Genomic DNA, 19,764 nt, shown 5'->3' on the forward strand with positions numbered 1-19,764 from the left:
GACTTTGAAATTCATTGCTGCAGTTCTATGAAAAAAAAGTAAAGTAGAAAAAGATTTGGAGGGTTTTTTTTGGACAAGTGTGGAAGTCAGGTTAAGCGAAAGAGTAAATTTACTTTTTAGGAGTAATTAAGTCAGAAGACTATTAGCCCTGTAAATTGATGGATTATATGAGAAACAGGTAAATATACTAAAGCCAAACATTTTGAAGTTTGGAGGACAAACCTTTTGAGAAGGAGGACAAACCACCTAAAATTACTTGTCAGAAACTAGCAATAGCACTAGCTAGCATGACAAAACAAGACAGTGAGGAGTCACAGTACTGCTTTCCATTCACAGTCTTTGCTGGCTTTTACAGAGCTTGTTTTTTGTGGGTTGGTTTTTGTTTTGTTTTTTTTTTTCCTATGTTATTTGTAGAAAAAATTATAAGGTTTTCTGAACTATTTGTGAAATCTGTTCATTTTATGCAGTAAGAACCCATAACTTTTGTCTGAAAGTTTCTTCTGAAGTTTTAAAAAAAGAGGATGTGTAAGAATATTTTTGGTGCTGTAAATCTGGGTTCTGACATCTATCTTTTGCATGTGCTTTACTTGAAGTGCCATGTAATTCCCCTCATTAAGTGCTATACAGTACTGAAATTCCCTCAGCTGACTGCTAATACCTGGAAAACACTCGATGGCACATTTTCACATGCATCAGATATCACTACCTTTCTTGCCAGATAGTTGAATACAAGGTGTTGTACTCTGACAAATCTTAGCTTTTTCTCATGTGCTTAAAAATAATTTTCTGAGGCATTTGCTTTCAAAACCATTTAGGCACCAATCTGCTTCTCGAGCTGACTTCCAAGGCAGAAACACATTTAGAATTGAAGATTTATAGTTAATTAATTAAGTTCTAATTTAAGATAGTCAGTGCAGCTGGTACCTTTCCAACTTGTGCTGTTGTTCCCTCCCAAATGTCCTCTTTGACCAGTTCTTTACTATTAAGGTATGGCAATCATATTTCTTTGCTTTTAAGTAGTGCTTCAGTTAGAATCTGCTGGAGTTTCCATTAGGTTTTTGATTCTTTTTTTCACAAGCAGTTATTAGCTCTGCTGTTTGCAGCATCACAAAGTCCTTTTGTTATTTGCTTACTAGCTGACAATCATTATTCTAAAACACTGTTAAGCCGGAAACTCAAAATATCTTTGCTAATTTTCTGTTATTACGCCAAGTGCTGTTTGTATTAACTCTATTTAACCAAGTTTTTAATAACAAACCCAATGGCGAAGTGAAAAGTAAGAGACTGGAAGATTGATTCTAAACACCACACTGAAGCTCGCTGTGTTCACTTTAAAAGTACTTGCTGTAGCTGTATGTAAAGCCTTGACATTGTTAATTGGTTTTCCTGCATGTACTATCATTTCAAGTTGTTCCAAGAATATGATGTTCAGAAATCTGGTAAAGGCTCTCAATAGCTTCCTTCAAACCCAAATTCTATGGTAAGAGATTCTCGCTATTCAGTGCCCCCTACAGTGCCATGATTATGTTCTGCATCAAAAAACTACCCTGCTCTCCACCTCAGCTACTTCCTTTATTCTGCTCTAAAGAATTTTTCCTGGTGCTATACTTATAAGTAATGAATGATTTCCCTCTTCTTCATGTTGTCAAAAACTCTGAACACTTCCCTTATCTTGATCTTGATCTTCAGCTACCCCAGATTTTAACTCTATTTATTCCCATTTTTACTTCCTTGTAACTTAAAACAATGCAGTGGTTTGTTCTGGATGTTTAAATTCTTTTACAGAAGGATCACAGGGTGTTAGAGTGGTTTACTTGGGTTTTTTTTTATTTTACATGGGCATTTATAATAATCACTTGAATGACCTGTTTGTTGCTTTCTTATTTAAGGTTTTTTCAGACTTCCTTGTTGCAGTAGATAGTGCAAGATTTCCCATTAAAAATTTGCTAAGTAAGATTTTGCAACTTCACAGCCACAATTTTCAGTAATCTCTTCAATAGCCTGGGAATATGATTCACTGTCATGTCATGGTTTGAGCATGTTTTGAGGGTGTTTTTGTTCAAGGTTTTTTCCAGCCAGGTGGAGCAGGGGAGTCCGGGAGGAAGGAGAGACAGGGCACCTGACCCAGGCTAGCCAATGAGGTATTCCATAGCATAGCACGTGATGCCCAGGATGCATACTGGGAAAGAGAAAGCTGGAGGGAGAGAGCTCTGGAGAAAAATGGAGGAGGGAGCACATGGTGCTCGGCCAGGCAGGGTGGAGTGAGTTATGGGTCGGTGGCTGGTGGGGTGTTGTATTCTCTTCACTTGCTGTTTGCTGTATCATTATTATTTGTAGTAGTAAATGGCAGTAGGGGTTTTGTGTTATGCCTTAGCTATTAAACCGTTCTTATCTCAATCCGTGGGGGCTACATTCTTTGGATTCTCCTTCCTAACTCTCCGGGAGTAGGGGGACTTGGTTTAAACCACGACATTTTTTTTTTGGCGCCCAACGTGGGGCACGAGGGTTTGAGATAAGAACAGATCTGAGCGGATTTATGGTCTCTTGTCACAATGCTGATTTATTGGCTCTTAGAGGTTTTTCTCTGGATCTCGCTGTTTCGGGATTTTGCCGGGTACTTTGTGTATGGATTGGATGTGTTTGTGTTTGTGTCGGAGGCTTGTAATACGGTGGGGCTCCGGCAGCAGGGGGGGATGGACGTGGCCGTGGACTTGGACTTGTACCAGGCCATCCCGCTGCTCTTCGCCGTCCTTGTCCTTATCCTCGTCGTCGTCTGTGTGAGGCTGCGTGAAGCCAGGAAGGAGCGGCCCCGGGAGCTGCCGGCAGCTGAGGCTGCCAGGGAGAGCGGCACGGGGAGCCAAACGGCTGTGGCAGAGCAGCGGGAGCAGGCGGGGGAGGAGCGGAGCAGGGCGGTAGCTGAGCAGCAGGATCAGGCAGCGGGGGAGGTGAGTCCCGCCGCCATTCCCGACCCTCCAACGGCCGAGAGTGTCCCCCGGAAGTCGCCCACCGACCCCCAGCAGGATGCAGGAGACTACACAGCACTTCCCAGCAAGGCAGAGAAGGAAGATCCGGACTCAGGAGAAGAGAAGCTGATAGTGGGAGAGCTGGCAAGCACGGCAGCTACATCAGCCCCAGTGACAAGTGCAGCAGCATCATCTGAGAGTTCTGATGGTTTTGAATGGCTTTTGGGTGCCCTTGGGACCTGCCTGCTAATTATCATAGGGATCAGCATGATGGCACAGACACAGAGTGTGTTCTACCCACAACCATTTTGTCTGATCCCAGAAGTTAAGCAGAGTCAGGTTTGGGCCTTGTCTAGGGTTAGACAAGGATATAGGAGCACCAGGAGACTGTCCCCAAGGCTGGACAGTCATGAGTGGCTGGGTATGTGGGACAGTATGGCCAGGTATCTGATCCACTGGGCCCCTCCAGTGCTTTGGAAGCATTGGAGGTGGAAGGCAGCTGTATGGAGTCCCCAGCAGCAAGCTGTAGAACTGCTGAAGGGGACGGTGAATGATTTTGAGCCTGGTGGGCCCAGATACTTCAGGCTATCAGTCCAGAGATGCAACATAGAGATATCTCATGATCGAGGGGTGGACTTATGAGTGATGGTTTATTGGAAATGTGGGATCTGGGCATGACGTGAATGGTATGGAATAAGGGGTGGATAATGTCATGGTTTGAGCATGTTTTGAGGGTGTTTTTGTTCAAGGTTTTTTCCAGCCAGGTGGAGCAGGGGAGTCCGGGAGGAAGGAGAGACAGGACACCTGACCCAGGCTAGTCAATGAGGTATTCCATAGCATAGCACGTGATGCCCAGGATGCATACTGGGAAAGAGAAAGCTGGAGGGAGAGAGCTCTGGAGAAAAATGGAGGAGGGAGCACATGGTGCTCGGCCAGGCAGGGTGGAGTGAGTTATGGGTCGGTGGCTGGTGGGGTGTTGTATTCTCTTCACTTGCTGTTTGCTGTATCATTATTATTTGTAGTAGTAAATGGCAGTAGGGGTTTTGTGTTATGCCTTAGCTATTAAACCGTTCTTATCTCAATCCGTGGGGGCTACATTCTTTGGATTCTCCTTCCTAACTCTCTGGGAGTAGGGGGACTTGGTTTAAACCACGACATCTCTGATACATAAATGTGCCTCCAGGAGATTTTCTGTTCAGTGAACAAAGAGAAGAGAAAAATTAAGTTAGGAAAAAAATAAAAGAAGCTTCACCCATTGATACAATGAGGAAAAATGTGATAAAATTGAGCTTTTGGAGAATGAGATTAAAGATTAACACTTTGCAGCTGCAGTCATAGAATCATAGAATAGTTAGGGTTGGAAAGGACCTTAAAATCACCTAGTTCCAACCCCCTGCCATGGGGCGCTAGAGTCACCAGCTCACAATCAGGAGTCAAGCTTGTAGTTGTTCAGTGGGAGGAAGCTGTCTGCTTGCCTGAAAAATGTCATCCAGTTTTATTTCATGGAGGGGGAAAGAGCATCACAACACACTGAGTTTAATTCACAGGAAACAACCAGGTCTTGGCACCTTTATCATGGTGTGCTAGCCACATTGTTTGCTTCTCCATCTAGAAGAAATTGTACTGGTGTTTTCTATCACCACTTCCTGCTTCAAGCTTACCCAGCCAGAAAAGTCTCCACTTTGATGTCGGTTTCTGATTGCACTGGATTTATCCTGCCTTCTTTTGAAAGTGGTCTGAAGTCCAGGTATTTCTCAAATCCAGTAATGGTTTTATTCCACAGTTTACTAACACTGTATTTTTAGGATACAGAATTGTAATTAATAATTCTGAAAGCTGATGCAGCTTAAATATGATCTTACTAGTGGGTCCTGACAAAATCTGTCTACCACAAGTTGTTTATTTCAGGGATTCTCCACAGAAGACCTTGAGATGTATGTGCCTGCCACTGGTCACCTCATATCCTGGTGTTTACAAATGGGTCACACACAGAGTTTCAGTGACAGCAAATTGATCCATCCTGAACTCTCTCTGAAGGAGATTTTATAAGGCCATTCTCTGAGGTGGTGTACAATATCGGGAAGAACTCATTAGCAGGAGGCAGCATGTTTGGAAGTCTATTTTGACCTATTGTAGTTATAATGATGTTAATGCTGAGCTATACCAAGTGAGCTGATGGTTTCTTTTACTTTTTAAAGAAAAAAATGGACATTTTCCACTTCAATAAAATGGTAGAAACACCTCCAGGCTACACAGCTTTAAGGAAGCTTACATTCCCTCTGAAGCTCTTCACACTGATCTGCACCAGTGTGTTTTAGCATCTTAACCATAGACCAAACCATAGCACATTGCCACTCTGCAAGGCATAAAATCATAGTAGAAAAACACTTTGAAAAAACTATCAATAAATATGTCTCACATGAAAAAATGAAGTTTATCACTTTCTCATGTTTTTCTTTATGTAAAGTCAACTTGCAACAAACAATGCTAGTACATTGATCAGTAAACATCCTCTTTAGTAACCACTGATGTGCTGTAATCTTCTGGCATGAGGAAGCAGAAGTACAAATCAAAGGCTGGAGAGAATTTTTATTTAACATTTGCGTGCATTCCAGTACTAAATTGTTTAGGGATTTTCAATCTCAGCATTAACCATTTTCGTTTTGTTCTGTTGGTTTGTTGTTTGGAGGTTTGTTTGTTAGGGCTTTTTTCCCCTCTCCTTTGTTATGTTTCCTCAAAAGTTGTGGAGTTTATCACTTTTAAAATCTCTTTATTTTCTTTTCCAAATAAAAATATCCTCTTCTCACAATGAAATCGAGCAGTCTGGTAAAATAACGACAGACCATGAAGAGCAGGTGCCAAAGCATTTAAGAAAAGAGTGAAAGAGTAGAGTATAAAAGTTTGACCCAAAGACCTGTTATTACACAAACTCTCATGTTTTCAACAGTCTTGTTCCTCTGCTGGAATTGTAAATATGGGAAGAGATTAAGATATGGGTTTTGCACCAAGAAAAATCAGTTAAGAAAAAAAAGTGAACTGATGTGATTACATTCAAGTGATTTAAATGACAAAACATGAAAAGAATCATAAATAGTGTAGGAAAGCAATTATCATTAGGGAAAGACCATTGCAATTAACCTAGACCAAGTTTAGGATTTAGTCTTTGGGGCTTAGTCAGCAGGTAGTAGAGTACATCAGAAGTGTTTGTGAGGCTTTTACCTGTGAAAAATACAAATCATTCATTACAACTCAAATGATTTCCTGCATGGTTGAGAAAAATATAATGAGTGCTTGATCAACATTTGTAAAAAATGTGTAAAAATTAATAGTTACAGCTGTTAAAAAACTATAACAGAGAAGGAAAAAAAAAGAGACTGTATTGTTTCAAGATAATCGGATAAAATAAAAATCCAGCATTTCTTGGAAGTTTTGGAGTTGGGTGAGAATGCATAATGAAAGAACTGTGAAATCTAGACCCAGCTTTAATACAGCTGATCATGTTCAAAACAACTAGAAATCACAGAAAAAAAAATATAATTTTCCCATCATTTGTCATACTGGAGATTTTCATCTTTGCATTCTCTTTCGATTGCAGTCATCCTACAAATATATACAGCTAGTTTGCACTGCTTTACTGTACAAAGTGTAAAAGAATATGCCTGGAATTAAATCAAAACAGCTCTTAGAAAAAATAATTGTGTTAAATGCTGCTTCAAAATGCATGACTTGAATATTCATCAGCATCTCTGGCTCTTTCTAAATCTATCTTACACAGATTTTGGCACAACAAGAACTCATCAGATTTGACATCTGCATTTTCAAATCCTTTCAGTTTACAGTTAATGGATAGTAGAAAAAGATGAAAGATGCCCCGTGTAAATAGTTTCTTTAAGCACTTCCAAAAGAATTACTTAGACATAACCTTATTACCATAAAGTGATCAAAAAAAAAATTGGATTAATGATTAACTATGAAGTATGAGTCATGAAGCTTTATTCTGGTGCTTACTTCAGAGACTCTTTTCATGGAACATAGAACATATAGGAGAAAATGTAAGGTAAAGAATATATACCTAAGGATTTAATATATATATTAAAAAAGACCAGTATTCGTGGTCTTTGTCTCTGTGAAGAAGAGACTAGCAGTTCTGCTATGTGCTTTCTTCCTCAGCTGAATTTAGGAAAAGATAATCACATCAGTCCAGAATTCACTGTAGTTTCACTGTCGGAATGAACCCATTTTATCACCACTTCAACTCACTTTGACTGCTAGGCAATAAAATCCTCACTTCATTCACTTTTATATCACCTTACACTGCCATGTGTTCCTGCAGCACGTTTGCTTTTGGAAAATTAAGAACATGACATTGATGACAAATTCATATGCATCTGCTTGCAGATAGTTTGAAATACCCTCTCTATCTCATTATCTTGTTATCCGTAACATCACAGGCCAGATTCTCAGAGCAAACTATAACTGCTACAAGTCATCTTAAAGACCAAAGCTAATCTAAGTATTTTCACAGTAGAAAGCGTGTTATAGAATCATAGAATAGTTAGGGTTGGAAAGGACCTTAAGATCATCAAGTTCCAACCTCCCTGCCATGGGCAAGGACACCTCACACCAGACCATGGCTCCCAAGACTGTTCAACCTGGCCTTGAACACTGCCAGGAAGGGAGCATTTACCACTTCTTTGGGTGCTGAATCCCTAGAATCAATGAGGGAGTGGATCTGCATACACTTTCCAGCACAGCTTACCTATTGAGGATGAACACCTGATTCTGACTGTGCTGATACTGATTTATGTCAGGCTAGTTCCATGGACTTCAGAGAAACTGCTGTGGGGTAATTGTCCAGTTTAACACAGAAGGGAGAAAAAATCCTGGGAGCTCATTTTAAGCTGTCTCCTAAAGTTTGACAGTACTTTTCTTTGTACTGCTGCAATCTATTTTCATTTCTAGGGAAGAAGAAAACCAGTCTTTCAGTCTATCAGTACATATAGATACCATATTAATTTTCCAAATCTATTTATCAGTGCAACCTTTCAAACACCAATAAAAGCACACAGCACATTTCTAATCAACATGAGCAGACTTTGTCTTCTCAGTGTAAGCACAGAATTAGTTCAATGAAAACAGAGTGAAACCACTTAAAAATTAGGGCAACTTAGCTCAAAACCGGGACCATCAAACATACAGAGAGGAAGTCAGCAAACAAAATTAGCATTTCTGAGCAGCCCTCAGGACTGAGAAGGTCAGCAAATTTAGAAAGATCGCATACCAATTAGATGAGGCACATCAACAGTTTCAGGAGTGATGGTAAGTTTCTTAGATTTCTATAACTCAGCAAGGTTATTTGGGTTAGCATAAAATTCGATTTTTTAAAGAATTTGTATATTGTTACATGTCATGTGCAACTGCCATATGTGCTACTAGATCTGTTGCTCTGAAACAGATAGGTGCCTTGTCCCATTTTGTTGGTGTGTGCATCTGTTCTCTTGTTTTTATGTAAAGTAATAAAATCCCTTGAATGGTAGAACAAACAAATGCAGTTGATCTGCTGCTGGAAACATGCCTGTTGCTAATTTCACTTTTTGTTGTCAGCACAGTACTGAAGTAACTTAGTGGCCAATATCAGCTCAGAAGCAGCTTTTGTTGTTTTTATACTGAATGTTTTTTAAGTTGTTTTACAGAACAGAGTCCTTGGAGTTCAAAAAGGCATGAGGAGACTTTTCCTGACATTCCCAAGCATATTCTAGAAACCCATGACCATAACAGAACAGGAAGGTACAGGGCCTGAATCCCCCTAGCAAATGCAAAGCCTGGGCAGCACCTGCTGTTTCAACCTGATGCTCCCCTCTGGCTGCAGCCAGATGGATGGAATAAATCCTCAAGGTTGTTTCACTCAACTCCTGCAGTTTACGCATCAGGTCTTACTGTTTCAGCATGTTATTCTATAACAGAATTTATTCAACTTCACTGAAGGGAAGTTGATATACTCACCAACATTCCTCAGTTTTCCACTGCTTCTAACCTTGTAGTAACATAAGTAGCTCATAAAAGATGGTTTTGTTATTTTTAGGGTTGCTTGATGATAAAGGCCTTATATAAATACACCAAGTCCAGAAGATAATCTGGGAAATGTGTCTTTCCACATCATCTTCACGTAGTAAATGCAGACTCATCTTTGCTCTGAATGGGTTCTGGAGCATGACTTGATTCTGCTTTTCTTTTTTTTTTTTTTTCCAAGCTATGACATAGGTATACTTTCAGGGGCCATCACATTTAGCTATGCAAAGAATTCATCAAGAATGTGATGCTGGGAGAAGTCTGGTCTGGTGTCTTTTCCCACCCTGTTTCTAGTGTCTTTGCACCTTATTACATTTTGTCACTGTGCAAAGATGCATATTTGAAATTCCCAGGTGCAATCTCCAAGACTAATTACAGCAGAGTGTAAGGAGACTCAGCTAAGCAAACAACCTCCTTATCCTTCTATGTAAAATACAACTGTGCAGCAGCAGGGCTTTACACAGTTGCTCAGGTTAAATGATGTACAAACAGGTGATACACTTCTAGCACACTTATTAGCTGCTATCAAGTGCTTCATCTAATTTGTTGAGAAATAAAAGCCTATTTCAGGAGCTCACAAAATGTTGCACAGAAAGTGTATGTTATTCTATATGTCTGGGTGAATTATGAACATGGCATCATGTCAGGTGCTCTTTGTCCCCTTTTTCTCTCACTTCTAATAATTAGTTGAAACTTGGCATTCTAGAATGCAGCCTTTGTTAAATGCCTGCAGGATGAGGTAAGGATATAGGATTAGTTCCAGCATTTCATAGACCTACACATAGTTTAGCAGGGAGGAGCCTTGAGAGGCAAAAAAGTAATTACTCACTTTTTCTCTCCTTTCCATCCAAACCCAAGTAGCTGAAATTTACATGAGATTTACGGTGGCACTTACTAGGCCTGATTTGGTATTCATGCTCATGACATGCTCTCTCTACTAGATTTTAGAAGAATCACTCCTCATTCACTTCAGTATCTTGTATAATCAGGGCCTCAATTAAAGTTAACATTTGTATGTCACTCTCTTATACACTTTCTATTACCCCCCATTCCAGCAAAAAAGCCTGGAAAAGAGGACAACAGATGTTCTTCCTGATTTGGGGATGAGATTTTCCCATTTCCCACATACAGTGTGCTTTAACATTGAATGTCAGTGTATACATTAGCACTGGAAGGCTGCTTAGCTGGTATCAGCTCTTTCCCCAGAAATGTTAGAAAAAGAATAGAGGAATAAAAGAATAGGAACCGGTGGAAGCAAAATTCTCCTTTGCAGTATAGTTCATTTAGTCAGTTATGTCAGGGAAGAGTGGATGTATAACTCTGTCATGCCAAAATTATAGTACTTTGTGACCATGGCAATTGGCTATTAACAATCACATATTGTACAGTACTATTGAGACTCTGCTCAAGGGCTTATGCAGATTTGGAACAAGGCTCTCAAGTGCTGTGACCATAAAATCAAGCTAAGACAAATGTAGAAGGCAACAAAGCACCACTGAAAGGCCTTCCACATTATAAGCAACCTACATCTTCCAATAAGTAGTAGTTTCTGGTTTTGATGATGTTTGCAATCGCTTGAACTTGGTTTTAAGTATGTAATTGGTAGTCTTTAAAATGTTACTGGCAACTACAACTCCAAATTAAGGTTAATGATACATTCTGCTCTTGTTTTAGGAAAGAACCTTGCGAGCTTTGAAAAGAAAAAACATTTATAAATTCCCGCATGTCCCTCCTGTGTCTCTGTACACATATAGTTTATAAGTATATTGTACTGTGACTGTTTTTATTCTTTCCGTCACCATTTTCCTGAAAACTTAATGCTCATGAGCCTCCTGAATCAACATTTAAAATCAGTTTCAATTGCCTGGAATCATCTCCCTACTATTGCTAGCTTGCTATAATGATACTTCCGCTTACATTGAAAACGAAGTTATTAGAACTATTTCATTGGAAGGCTAAATGTTTCTTACTGTTATCAGGTGGAAACTAGGTTATATATCTATCATCTCCTTTGCCTTTTAATTCTTTAAAGACCTATGTGTTTACAACCCATTTCATGTTCATCAGAGCAATGATGCCTCCTATGTCACAGCAGGCCATACTTCATATACTAAGCTATCAATGACATATAGTTTTTCTATTCTCAGGATCACTGTGTCCCAATGGATTCTGGGAAGAGCAGCATAACGCTACTCATTATGTATGGGGTTTTCTAACAGCACTCTGAACTTGCTTCTAGAATTGGCTTAAACAGTATAAAGTAATTAAGTTGAAATTCCATGTCTGTCTTCAGGTGATTTAACTGTGGCATGTTTTGAGCAAACTGAAAAAGTACCTGTCAGTGATTTCTTTTTGCTTTTTGGTTAAACCCAAACTTCAATTCAAATTTAGACTTGAGTATGATTCTCAAGCAGGACATACAACTTAAGGCAACATCAGTTATATTACTTACCTTTTTCTGCAAGCAAAGAGGGGCAAATTTACTCTCATTCACATTTCTGCAGCCCCAAAATGAGTAAAATGCTTAGTGTGCTTTGTCAGGAAAATTTTCTGAACAACAAGAGAAAAGATACTATAAGAAAAGCCTTTTTCCTCTCCTTTTTTTTAGTATTGACTTTAACATAAAATAATATCCTAAAGCCATTAAGCATAAGGAAACAGCAGTAATAATAAGAAATTAGACCACCTAGTGGGAATTCATCTGATGCAATCTGTTTCATTTACTGCAACAGATATTAGGCTTCTTCTTCAGTTTTTCTGAATACAGGTCATCAGAATTACATGCAGCAGCTTTGGCCTCCCTCAAGAACCATGATGATCCTCAGTCCAGAGTTAAACCCAGCTAGTCAGCTACCTGAGCATCCTTTTTGTAGTGGCAGACAGCAACCAAAGCCATTGATCTCTGTAGAGAGCATTTTTGGGAAAGGCAGACTGCAGTCAGCCCAGTTCCACACTGGTGTCAAGTTGCTTCAGAAAATCTTTTGCCAACAGAGCACTCCAGTTTATATAACTAGCAGGCCCAACACCAGCAATTCCTTGGTTCAAAGGAGCGTGCAGATCACTTTTAGTCATAATGTCCCTTTAGCACCTTGTTTCTCTGCTAACAGTCTTTACCATGTGTGATGACTTGAACAATAGCCTTGCATAAGGCCATAATTCATACAATGAAAGTAACTCCATCAGTAAACCATGAAAAATTTCTCAGAACATAGTTTGGCTTCAGCTTGTTCCTGGATATTAAATGTCTCATTGGAGGTCACACGGTGATGTGAAAGTAGAATGAGGACCAGTGAACTTAGCAAGCTCATTTCTTTTTGATCCCTGAGCCACTGAGCACAACCTCTTTGACAGTCATGTTGGGGTCAGGGATCAAAGGAGAAAGTATAAAGTAAATGCAACAAAGCCACTATTATTTGAGTCCCTTTTAGCTAAAACCAAACAACTGCTCCCACCTTTATTTGAAGCAGATTTGCTCATCAATGTATATAGCATGTGGTTTCCATGAAGAAGGCCCATCAAGCTGAAAAGCCCACCTGCCAGCCCAAATTCTGCACCTACCTGTCTGTACAGTGAAATAGGGCAATAAAGTAACTGAGACACACAACTGCAAGCTGTAGGAAAAGCACAGCAAGTAAGACTACCACAGTGAATTTGAGTGCCATTCTTTTTCTTTCCGGTTCAACCTTTAAGCAGTATTTCCATTAGTCAGGTAATCTCACATTATTGGAAATGTTGGTTCAGCTTTTGTTGAGTAATTCTGACAGAAATTACTTGGCATTGTGTTGACTGTATTTCAGCAGGTTCCCTAAAATTACTTTAATGATTTAAATGCAATTTCTATTCAGTATGCATCTAGATCACAACATTGCTACCATATTCAATGCTTTTGTGGACTGACTTAACAAAGCCACAGAAGAGAAAATTGACACTGAAGCTAGATAACTTTTACCCAGCTTTCTTTGGCTTCTAAAGGATTTTTTTTTAAAAAAAAGGTGTATGATAAAATGCAGCTTCCACAGATTTGAAATTTCAAAGTAAAAAATTTCCATATTGTAGAAATGCTTTGATTCCTCATTGGATGAGGGTCCAACTGATCATGAACAAAGGCTTAGTGCAGTAATGGTACCATTTAACACTATTCCCACTTCCTTGATGAACAAGCTGATCCTGTATTTCTGCTTTAACTTTCGCCTAGCATGTTCACTCCATTTAACTTCCATTAAAACAAAGTATCCTTCCTCTTCCTCCAACTGGAGATAGGTACAGCATAATTACAATTGTGTGCTATGAAAAGCGGTGGGCTAACAAGTAAAATCACAATGCTGTCTTGTTATTGTGATTGTAAATATGTCAGCCACAGTTTTAGCAGCAAATTCTGTGTTTTTTCCAACAAATTTATGCTGGAGTTCTCAGCGAATAAGGAGGAAATGTCACCCTGGTTTTCATGAGCTCAATCAACCTTGCTGTGTCCATTTCTGGAACAGCTGAAGGTAGATGATTTACATGTGTAGCCAAGCCTGCAGTGTGCCCATTGATTTGCAGGTTCAAGTGGTTTTTTGGTCAAAAGGGAAAAATGCATGATATGGAGGAAACGGTTATGTTTTCTTCTGTCTACCTAGATGAACTTGTAATGCTTTATCCTGTGCATCTAGTTGCAACCATGCATGAAGTTTGCATTTTCTAGTTTTAACAAAGTTATGTTGAAACTTTTAACTAGCCACCTAGAAAGGTGTTCTTTGTTACACTTCATTGAACTAGTCCATCTCATTTGTGAATCATTAATGATACTGGCTGCTTGGTAAATTTACTTTAGTTGTAAATCTATAAATGGCATGGGAAGATATGGTAGAATGATTTTTCATGCTTAGCTTTTAAATGAGAAAATTATGGTTTCAAGGAGATAGAGGTAAACTATAAATCAACATTTTGGAAAGAGATACAGCAACCTTAAAAAGCTAACATTTTTCATTCTGTAATAAAATTTTGCCGTTGTTTTCTCTAACTATATATTGCAGTGAGTGGGTATACACAGTCATGCATAAATCGTCCACTTTGATACTGTCCATTAGGAGAGAAGATTTTTAAAGCTGCTTCTTGACAAGCCTTATTTACAATGGTTTAAAGACAGAGTTTAAAAATCAAGTAGTTCAAAATGCATTTGATGATACTATTTGGGGTACTAAAGTGATCCAAAGTAGGAAACAGCAAGTCTGAACATGAAGAAGTATTTTCCTGAGGATGACAGCCTAGGAAAATTGACAGTTGTGTTTTCATACAAACATAGTCACTCTAACTTCAAATACAAGGTACCTTGTATTTGACAAGTAAATGCAAACAGATTCATATTCAGAATAGAATGACACTGTTTGTTTTTTTTTTTCCTTTTATTGAAGGAAACAGCTGTATGGCAAACAGAGCCTTACTGAACTGTTTTCTATTAGGGCAGTGTTGATATAAATTCAGGAATACACTGTGGCTTTGGCACAGGTGCACGGGAGAACTCCTGTAACATAATACAAGCAATGAAATAATAATCTTCACCACAAAATTTCCATCTTGTGAGAAATTATGGTTTTCAAAATGGGGCTTCATTCTGAAACAGGAAAAAAAAAACCCAAAAACAAATATCAACCCTTTAAAAAGTTCAGGCAACTTTCATTCAGAAATTAAGTTCTCTGTAGGAATATAACTGTCATGTAAGTTCTCTACTACACTTCACTATTTTGCTATAGAAAGATTTGCAGGAGATCATGAAAAACTGAACAAGCTCAGGCACCCAGAGAAAAGCACAGAGCTTTGAGGTGTTTCAAGACATGTTACTCCCTATTTCATAGTGAACGTATATATTTCTCCATCAAAAAGAAAAATTGAGTTCCGAAACACTTTAATTCAGCAGCTCTCAGGTCTTCATGGTAGGTGTCCTGGGCTCAGCAGTAGCAGTCATTTTTTCTCCTTCTTGGTAGCTGGTGCAGTGCTGTGGTTTGACTTTCGGGCTGGGAACGGTTGCTGATAGCAGCAATGTTTTGAGTTACTGCTCAAATGTTTGGTTTGTCCAAGGACTTTCTGAGCCTCATGCTCTGCCAGGGAGGAGGGGAGGCCGGGAGGAAGGAGAGACAGGACACCTGACCCAAGCTGGCCAAAGAGGTATTCCATACCATAGCACATCATACCCAGGATGTAACCGGGAGTTACCTGGAAGGGCTGGGACTCTGGGGGATGGAGGTATCGGTCAGTGCTCGGTCGGGCAGGGTGGGGTGAGTTATGGGTTGGAGGCTGGTGAGGTGTTGTATTCTCTTCACTTGTTATTTCCTTTATCATTATTATTATTAGTAGTAGTAGTAGCAGCAGTAGTGATTTATGTTATACCTTAGTTATTAAACTGTTCTTATCTCAACCCGTGGGAGCTACATTCTTTGGATTCTCCTTCCCAACTCTACAGGAGTTGGGGGAGCAAGGGGGGGAAGTGCACGAGCTCTGTGCGGCTTGGTTAAAACCACGACAGTAGGACTCATAACTATATTTGCTAAAACCATAGGCAAGTTTCCTACTTTAAATTAAGATGCAGTGTAAATACCAACACTCTGGGCAAAGTTCAGTTTTAGTAAAAGCTCTACTAAGCTCACATGTATACCTGTCATGAATTTGGGCTTACTAGTTTTTGTTCTGCTTATGGTTGACTCAGAGCCAACTGTGCTAGTAATTTCACAGCAAAATAAGTTTGGACCATTATTTTCAAAAGTCTTTTTGCAAACCTATAACAGGATTTTTTTTTTGCACTTAATTAATTTATAGTTTGTATTTTGGCCTTAGATGTCCAGTTCAACTTATGGGTATGGTAAAAGGTAACTTACTTCCTTAAGCATGCTGGATTCTTAGCTTGTGTTTTGGACAATATGGACATTAGCGTGTATTGACTTCTGTCTCTATCTTTTGATAGCATTTTGTCTAGTGCACAGTAAAAATAAATACTCTTTTCTTTCCCTTAAATGCTCTGAAATAACTTAATTACTTGAGCGTGTTAGAAACAATAACCAGACAGAAAAGCAAAATCCCATTACATGTTGTAACACAGAACCACATGAACAAAGAAAGCAATAAAAATCATCACAGCACAAAAATGTAATTACATGTTGTTATTTTATTTGTGTCTCCACCCATGGTGTAAACACACACACTGAGGCATTAATTATCTGTACAAATGTCTAGCCTCATTGTAACAATTATTAAATCCAGACTTAAAACTCTGACCCAAGTATGTCTTAGAACAAATCACTGAGATTCTTTTTTTTTTCTATTTCTGTTTCTAATTATACTAATTCATACGAACACTGGTAGTTTTATGGCGAAGGACAATGGCTGGAGCAGTCTTCTTTAAAGGCATCTCACAATAAGATGTTCTACCAGTCATGTCATTGAGTTACAATTATCCAGTTTTATTTTGTACCACACACATATACCTTTCAATTTTACCTTTCACATAAAAAAGAATTTTATGAAACAGGAGAAATATAACTTACGATTATATGAAAAATAACTGTAACAAATCACAAAATTACACATACTAGTAGAGAAAAAAGGTGAACCTAATCCTCTCAAAATATTTTCATGGTATGCAACAGCTGTCTTTAGAGCAAGTATCAGCCCGATATACAGAATGGCAAATGGAGCTCATATGTGTATATGTTAGCATGTATAAATATGTAAAATACTCTGTAAGGTTTAGGAAAAACATACTCCCACTTTCTCTCCTCGTCAAAGTGCTTTGTGTAAAATAATATTACACAAGATGCTGCTTTCTGTGCAGAATAAAAGGATTTTTTTCTTAAATAAAACCTTAGCTAATTTTAAATTATGGTCCTTTTTTTTTTTTTCTTTATCTGTTCCTAGGAAATATATATGTATCTATAAAAAACGCCCAACAAAGTTTCACAAAAACAACAAAAGTGCTGTTTAAAAAACAACTACTATGAAATTACACAGGTAAAACAGGGACTAAACAGTTAAATTGTAATTTTTGTACTCATTCACACCTCTTTAAAGAAAGTTGAAGACAAAATACAACGTGACAGATGGCCTTAGCACTGCAATACTTCAGCATTCGATATTAGTAAACCGTAACGCCATATATGTATATCTGTATATATACATGTATATATATATATAAAGGGAGATCTAAATACACACATGCACTCTGATACATTCACACATGGACACATGCACTTTGAAGCTGCACTTTTAAACTCCAGTGTAGATCCATTTCTAATGTAGTTATAAACAGACTATGAGTCTGAAAACAAGAGAATTGTATAGAAGAATGATTGTGAAAAATTTAATTAGAATATTGTTTCATGTCCAAAGTCTAAAATAATTTAACCTCTTAGATATGATTCCCTTTAGAAAGTTAACAATCCAGCCAGTACAATGACAACACAAAAATCACTGAGGCAAAAGTATTTGTGTATAAGTCAATAACTGCCATTATGCTGTGTATTTTGACAAGCACCATTTTTCATTGTAACCTGTGACAAATATAATTCCCTATTTTAAGATCCAAAGTGCACAAGAAAATGTCTGTGAGAAAATGGGGTTTTTTACACAACCGTCCTCAGTGATATAAACTAATGTTTCAAAGTCAGTCTAACTCTGAAGAGAATAATCATGAAGAATCCCCTTTGTCTTTGATTAAGAAGTAAACAAAAGGCATACCTTTTTACAGACTAGTAGCCCACTCTCATACAATTTGACTGTAATCTAGCTCTTTTTTTTAAGATTAAGGCTCACAGAAAGCTGTAAAGATACACACACACACATATATATATAAATTAAAGAAAGTATGAATGTCTTGCAAAAGGTTTTTTTTTTTAATGCAGCTGATGAATCCCCCTTTTTGAATTCTCTATTTCCACTTTTGTTTTGGTCTGGATCTTTCATGATGCATAAACTCCCTCTTGACTGGAGGGAGACTGGAATGTACAAGAATGTACAAGTATGGGAATGTACTTGTACATTCAGATACAAGAAAAAGTATTTCAAAAGATTCAAAAGTCAAAGTGGTACAGATCGTAAAATCTTAGAATATCAGGTTGGAAGGGACCTCAAGAGTCACCTGGCCCAGCCTTTGTAAGCTGAGCATGACCTAAATTAGATGTCCTAGCACGCCGTCCAGCCAAATCTTAAGTGTTCCAAACCAGCAGCAGTATTTCAGCTCTGTGCACAGCAACTGACAAATCCTCAACAGCCCTGTGGTTAAAAGAACCTTAAAGGTTTTACATATACGAAAGAACAAATCACAGTCCTACACATTTGAAATTGTTCAGTCTGCCTAATTACTCCTGCTGAACCAAGTTCTGCATGTGCAGTGAACACAGAATGGGCTTTAAGACAGTAGAAAATTAAAGCTTTGTTTAAAAGCAAAACTCTCTGTTAATGCACTGGACTAGATCATAGATTAATGCAATAAGACTCTTTTTGCTTGTGTATGTACAGATGTGTAGGGAAGCCTGATGTCATTTAACCGAATGCTAACCACATATAGTAACAACTAGCACTACGATTGCAAGCTGAAGCAAAAGGACTCATTAATATGTGATTTGAGAAACAGAACTGGAGGGGAAGAATTTGTATTTAAACAGTATTAGCTCTTACCGTACATCACTTACGTGCATGGTTTACCCATATATCCTTTGCTTTTATTGGATGAAAATATCTCCATTAAATATAAGAGCACATACACCTGTTTATAAGATTATACTTCATGAATATAAACCTCAAAAGGTTGCCAATGTTTATAAACATCTGGACATAAATCCATCTATGGAACATAACGGCAAATTAAATTACAAATTTGACTCAAACAGCATTCAACTCTCAAAAGCTTCTCAGGACAAAAGAAACGTTTTACAAACCTTTTCATAATTTATCTTTCTAGATTACTAATTTCAGAAGCATTGTTATGGTCTAGCCTGTAAGAATGAACTTTGGACTTTTATCCTTATTAAATCAAGTTATATGTATATTACAATGAACACTACACAGTAGGAAGTCCACAAAATGGATGGACAAGAACTAACAACCTAAAACACAGTCTTGTCAGAGTTGCTCCCAAGGTATATAGGATCGCAGTGATGACACATGTCCACTGCAAAATACTATTTTAAACTCATCCCTTTTTACTTTTCACAAAGGGCAACCTCATTAGCTTGCATTCTGGACTAAATTTAAGGACCAGAGCCTGACACTGAATAGGAAAATCAGAACCACCAGACCAGTTCATGTTTACATTTCTAAATAACCGACAGGATCATAGCAAACTTAAAAGTAACTCTTCTTCCTGAAAACTTGTTATGAAAATGAAAAATGTTAGCACAACAAAAATTTAATTTAATCAGTACAGATTGCTTTAAAAAAAAATCTGTGGAATTTAAGGAATAGTCTTTTCTACAGGTTATTTTAAGCCTTCTTATAGAGTATTATAGCATATACAGCAATAAAGCTCTACAATATAATTAAAAATCAACAGAAAGTTAAAACATACTTTTTCTTATCTAGCAGCTGTGCTAAATATGGACAAAGTCCACGTACTTTCTCATGTAGTGCATTTAAACCTTTTTCACTGCACAAAGCACTGGGACAGAAGGAATATTGGAAAAATAGCAATGGCCATATTGTACGGGTTAAAATGCAGAGGGAAGAAAAAGACACCTAAACCGAGGCCTGTAAACAATCCAGTACT

Source organism: Melopsittacus undulatus, chromosome Z (genome assembly GCF_012275295.1).
Source record: "Melopsittacus undulatus isolate bMelUnd1 chromosome Z, bMelUnd1.mat.Z, whole genome shotgun sequence".
Classification (NCBI taxonomy): Eukaryota; Metazoa; Chordata; class Aves; order Psittaciformes; family Psittaculidae; genus Melopsittacus; species Melopsittacus undulatus.